The sequence below is a fragment of the Ascaphus truei genome, chromosome 2 (genome assembly GCF_040206685.1).
Source record: "Ascaphus truei isolate aAscTru1 chromosome 2, aAscTru1.hap1, whole genome shotgun sequence".
Taxonomy (NCBI): domain Eukaryota; kingdom Metazoa; phylum Chordata; class Amphibia; order Anura; family Ascaphidae; genus Ascaphus; species Ascaphus truei.
In genome coordinates this window covers 418,168,208-418,174,207 of record NC_134484.1, presented here as the reverse complement: position 1 = coordinate 418,174,207, position 6,000 = coordinate 418,168,208, and the positions used below count along the sequence as shown (strand labels likewise).

The window sequence follows — 6,000 nt, the reverse complement described above, 5'->3', positions numbered from 1 at the left end:
GGTGGATGCCGGTAGGGGGGGGTGGATGCTGGTGTGGGGGGTGGTGGATGCCGGTAGGGGGGCCGGGGTGGTGGATTCCGGTAGGGGGGGGCGTGTGGTGGATTCCGGTACGGGGGGGATTGTGGATTCCGGTACGGGGGGATGGTGGATGCCGGTCAGGGGGGATGGTGGATGCTGGTATGGGGGGGGGTGGATGCTTGTAGGGTGGGTGGTGGATGCCGGTATGGGGGGGGGGGGGGTGGATGCCGGTAGGGGGGGGGCGGGTGGTGGATTCCGGTAGGGGGGGGCGGATGGGGGATTCCGGTAGGGGGGGTGGGTGGTCGATTCCGGTAGGGGGGGCGGGTGGTGGATTCCGGTAGGGGGGGGGGGCGGGTGATGGATTCCGGTAGGGGGGGGCGGATGGGGGATTCCGGTAGGGGGGGGGCGGGTGGTGGATTCCGGTAGGGGGGGGCGGGTGGTGGATTCCGGTAGGGGGGGGGCGGGTGATGGATTCCGGTACGGGGGGGGCGGGTAGTGGATTCCGGTAGGGGGGGGCGGGTTATGGATTCCGGTACGGGGGCGATGGTGGATGCCGGTAGGGGAGTTTGGTGGAGGCTGGGTAGGGCCGCGTGCGTGGTAGGCCCAAAACTGTAGCGGTGCGTGTAGGAGTGGAGACAGTCAGAGACACTGACTGAGGGCGAGAGGAGGAGTCTGGTCTGCCGGTCTCTGGATGCCGGGCCGGTAGGTGTGCGGGCCTGGGGGGATATGGAAGGTGGAGGATGCCGGTTGGGGGGAGTGGGGGAAGGATGTCGGTGGGGGGGGGGAAGAGGTAGGACGGGACGGAGACAGTCAGACAAAAAACAGACTAGAGAGTACACACGACACACACACACGTCACACACGACACACACACAACAGTGAGGGGTGAAACAGACTCAGACTCAGACTCAGACTCAGACAGACACAATCACAGGACAGATAACAATTACAGCATGCATGTACTTAACGTTTATGTTCTATGTGACTAAGCAGCTGCACAGCCGGGAACATTCAAACTCACTTCTCCCGTCAGATCTCAAGGTGATAAATGCGGCGTGTGGTAGGGGTGAGGAGCTTGTTCAGATAGGCTGGTAGCTTGCCCAAGAAATATTTGAAGGCAAGACAGGAAAAATTAACTTTGCGCCTATACTCAAGTGATGGCCAATCTAGTTCTTTGAGTATTTCGCAGTGATGTGTGTTGTAGTTACAGTACATTGGAGGACAAAGTGGCATATTGAATTGTAGAAGATGTCTAGTTTGCAATGGTGAGTTTGGGGTGCTGTGCCATATACTATGTCCCCATAGTCTATAGTTGGTATTGGCATCTGCTGTGCGATGCGCTTTCGGATCAGTGGGCCTAGGGAGGATTTGTTCCTATCAAGTACTCCTAGTGTGGCATAGGTTTTTGATGTCAGGTTATCAATGTGCATCCCGAATGTTAAATGGGAGTCAAACCATATGCCCAGATATTTGAAACTAGTGACAGGGGCCAGGATGGTATCAGAGTTAATTCTGATCTGAATCTCTGTCATTGGTAGCTTTAGACGTTTAGCCTTGGTCCCAAATACCATTGTTACAGTCTTGTCCATGTTTAAAAACAGTTTGTTTTGGGAAATTCAGTTTTTGAGTCTCAAAAAATCAGATTGAAGTATGTGTTCAAGATCAGACAGGTTAGGGCTGTGTGCATATAAGATTGTGTCATCCGCATACATGTGTATTGAAGCTCCCTTACAAGCTGTAGGAAGATCATTAATGAAGACTGAAAAGAGTAGGAGCCTCGGGACAGAGCTTTGCTGGACACCGCAGGTGATGTTCAAGAAGGTGGAGCTAGAACCCGAGTAAAACACATGTTGGGATCTACCTGATAAGTATGAGTGAAACCAGCAAGTTTCCCTATTCCAGAGCACTGAAGTTTGTTTAGCAAGATAGCATGATCAACAGTATCAAAGCCTTTGCAAAATCTAAGAATATTGCAACAGTAAGTTATCCCAGTTCCATTCCACACTGGATTTCATTGCAAACTTTTAGGAGGGTAGTTACTGTGGAATATTTGGTGCGAAAGCCAGATTGGAATTGGCTAGGGAAATTTGTCTTGGCATAGTAATCGCATAATTGGAGTGAACACCTGTTTCCATTACTTTGGATAGTATTGGGATAAGAGAGATTGGCCTATAGTTTCAAGTGTTTTTGTCCCCATTTTTGAAAATTTGGACAACTCTGGCTGTTTTCCAGGTCTTCTGGATATAGCCTGAAGACAAAATAGAGTTGATTAGGGAAGCTAGTGGGTTGGCAATGGCTGGAGTACCAAGTCATAGAAACTGTGATTGCAGCAGGTCAGGTCCGCATTGGCTGCTTTGTTTTAATTTGAGGAGCGCTTGTGTAATCTTCTCTCCAGATTGTGGGACCAATTTGAAAATTGTGGGCAGTGTTGGGAGAGGGTGAGGCTATAGAGTTCTCCCAGATTGAGCTTCATGTTTGTTGTTCGGGTTAGGTTTTGCTAATAAGTTAGTAGCACACCCCACAAAGTAATCATTCAATGCGTTTGCAATATCAGTGGGATTTGTCTCAGTAATATCATTCTTAATGATATTACATGATTGTTGATGGCTAGAAGGCTGAAAGATATTGTTGATGACATTCCAGAAGTTAGCTGGATTTGATGTATTCTGGTGAAGATTGTCAGTGTAGTGTTGGACTTTTGCATGTATTACGCATGCATCTTGTAGTTATTAAGATCCTTGGTAGTGCCAGTTACTTTGTAGCTTTTCCACAACTAGGCTTTCAAAAGAGGGTGGGCTTTGGGGGCAATTTAGCAGCGTAAATTGTAAGTTGTCTTCAATATAAAATAACACCTCTCCTCCTCTCTTTGACTTATCTTTCCTAGAAATGGAGTAGCCCTTAATGGCGATATTTGCATTGAGGGTTCTAGGTGTTAGCCATGTTTCTGTGACAATGATGGCTTTGGGTTTATGCATAAGGCATCATGCCCTTAGTTCATTCAGTTTGGGCAACAGGCTACGGATATTTATATGGGTGGCAGATAGACCTTTTTGGAATGTGAAAGGGTTATTCTCAGGGGTATTGGACAGAGTTGAAAGGGGAGAGCCTGGGTTAAGTTCAATATCACCTGCTAAAGAGAGTAGCAGTATAAATAGAAATTTGAGTAGTTGTTTGCAAGTTGTAAATTTGTGATGTTTGCCATTTGAGTAGTGGTTGTTGTACTGTTTTTCAGAGTTCTCCACCAACATTCAGTAGATAATGCAAGGCTTTTGAGTAATCCTGGGTTTATGATCATATTGGGTGTGGGCCAGGAGGGAGGAGTTTGTAGTGGATAGAGAGAGTAACATTTCCATGAGTCCACAGTAAATAGCAGAGTTGAGGTAAGTAGCAGGTTTATTATCACAAAGTTAGATAATTTTGCATGAAGAAAGCCAGGTTAGTGTGTGCATTGAGTAGACAGCAGATATGTGCCTTTTACTTGCTGCTGCATTTGTAAGCTGCATTTGGCAGTGTTAGGCTGCGCCCATAGTGCAGGAGACGGCGTGAGTGACTTTGCTTGCACCGTAAACAAACACTAGGGCGCCAATATGTTTATCTATAGTGCGCGCGTGCACAAGCGTGATGGGGAGACCGGTGCTTCACACTACAAGCAAGTTTCCCACGCGACGACTGGGTCACGTGAGTGGTTCGCCCAATGAGGGCGAACCAGCTCCATAACATCACAGCCATGCCCCTCGACATACCTCCCTGTCGCCTCTGCCTACAGGACAGAAATCTGCCCTCCTTGAGGCGAGCGTGACGCCACACCGACGCACGCATGCTTCCACTATGGCCGAGGCATTAGGGTCTGTCTAGGGATTGCAGAGGGATTTGGGCATGGGAGAGGCAGTTGTGTGCAGACAAGTATTGGGGGGGAACCATACTGAAGATCCAATCAGAGAGAGACGGTGTCTCTGACATGCTTCACTATTTCGGATAAAGTGTGAGTTGAATTCACCTACAAGCTCCTCACACTATATCAGTTTAGAAATTGGTTGCACTATTTTGTGTTTTTTTTTTATCTTTTACATGGCTCCGTTGTGAACACGCACTTCCCCTAATTTTGGATATCTACAAGTATTGGGAGTGACTGCCGTAAATAAACTGTACAGCGGGTTAATTGTGCAAGCTAACAAGCATGGAACATTAGTCTGGACAGATAAGCTCACCGTTTGTTCCTTGTGTAGATGAATTTGCAGAAAGATCCACTCGCAGTCCACCTTTACTCAAACTAAGTCTAACTACATATTCACTTAAAGATTGTCACTTTAAGATGCAAGACTCTTAAGATGCTTTGCTAAGACCCTTGCAAAGCTTTCCCTTAACTGCTTTCAAATTTATACATCTAAACAGTCACATGACCTCCCCCCAAGAAATCTGCCTGTTACAAGCTGGACAATTAACAAGACAATTAACAAATCAAGTTTGCTTATCTCACATACCACAGATCAAATACAGTCAGGGTGGGGGTGATTCTTGAATAACAAGGGTTTCAGTGGGTTAAAAATACCACAGATCAAATACAATCAGGATGGTGGTTACATAGTAACATAGTACATGTAGATGAGGTTGAAAAAAAGTCATATGTCCATCAAGTTCAACCTATGCTAAATTTAGATGACAGGTACTTCAATATTTGTAGTTACAGTATTTTGATCCAGAGGAAGGCAAACAAAAAACCCCAGTGCAATATCATCTAATGATATCTCATAATGAGAAAAATAATTTCATCAACATCCTTCCCATGTTTACTTATTTGGTATATCTCTCTATACCTTTCATTTCTAAAAAAGAGATGTCCAACTTTCTTTTAAAGATATCTATTGTATCTGTCATCACATGGGTAATGAATTCCACATTTTAACTGCCCTTACTGTAAAGAACCCTTTCCTTTGCTGCTGATGAAATTTCCTTTCCTCCAACCTTAAGGGGTGACCCTGTGTCAGTTATACTGCCCTTTGGCTGAATAGTTCTTTTGAAAGCTCCTTGTCCCTAAATATATTCTATATAGTTATCATATCCCCTCTTAAACGCATCTTTTCTAATATAAACAATTTAATTTAGCTAGCCTTTCCTCATAAGTCACATATTGCCTTTTTTAATTTGGTGGCTCTTCAATGAACTTGTTCAATAATGTATTTTTGATGGAGTGGTGCCCACAACTGTACTCCATATTCAAGGTGTGATCATCATCATAACTTTATTTACTGGTCCTCACAAGTACACAGCCTAGGTCCAGAATTCGCTTCCACTAAGGGGAGAATTGTAAAACAGAAAAGTACATAATAAACCAAATAAAATAACACAATTAGGGGAAAGCTAGATGTAAAAAGTGAGTCTTACACTAGGCTCCAAAGTGAGCCAAACTCTGCATTCCAGACATCCGGTGGTAAGGATGGTAAGTATTCCAAATCCTAGGGGCTACACTCAAAAAGGCTTGACCTCCCAATGTTAGATGGTAAATCCTTGGGGAAAAAAGTCTGGCCAATCCTTCTGACCTCAGAGTATATATACCGACTGACTGGGGTCTTACTAATGCTTTATACCATGGGTGCACAAACATCTTGAGCTGCGCCCCCCTGCCGGGCAGCCGCAGTGTTCGCGCCCGCCCTTTCCAAGGACTCAGCGTCAAATGACATCGCGGGTCATGTGACATCACGTGACCCCGCCGCGGCATTTGATGCGCATTGCCATGGCGACACGCCACATGACCCCGCGGCATCATTTGCCGCCGCGTTGCCATGGCGACTCCAATGGCAGTGGCATAATTATGCTTACTTCCCTTCCATCCATTCCCTATTTAATACAAGATAATATCTTGTTTGCATTTGCAGCTACTGCATGCCATTGGGCACTATTGCTAAGCCTGCTGTTTACAAGAACTCCTAAATCCTTCTCTATCAAGGATTCACCTAATTTTTCCCCATCTAATTTGTAAATTGC

At 45.9% G+C, this 6,000-nt stretch overlaps 1 protein-coding gene across 1 annotated transcript in view; it reads left to right on the top strand.

Moving 5' to 3' along the window:
- Positions 1-6,000, top strand: part of C2H10orf67 (chromosome 2 C10orf67 homolog) — a 167,127-nt gene that overhangs the window by 110,915 nt on the left and 50,212 nt on the right.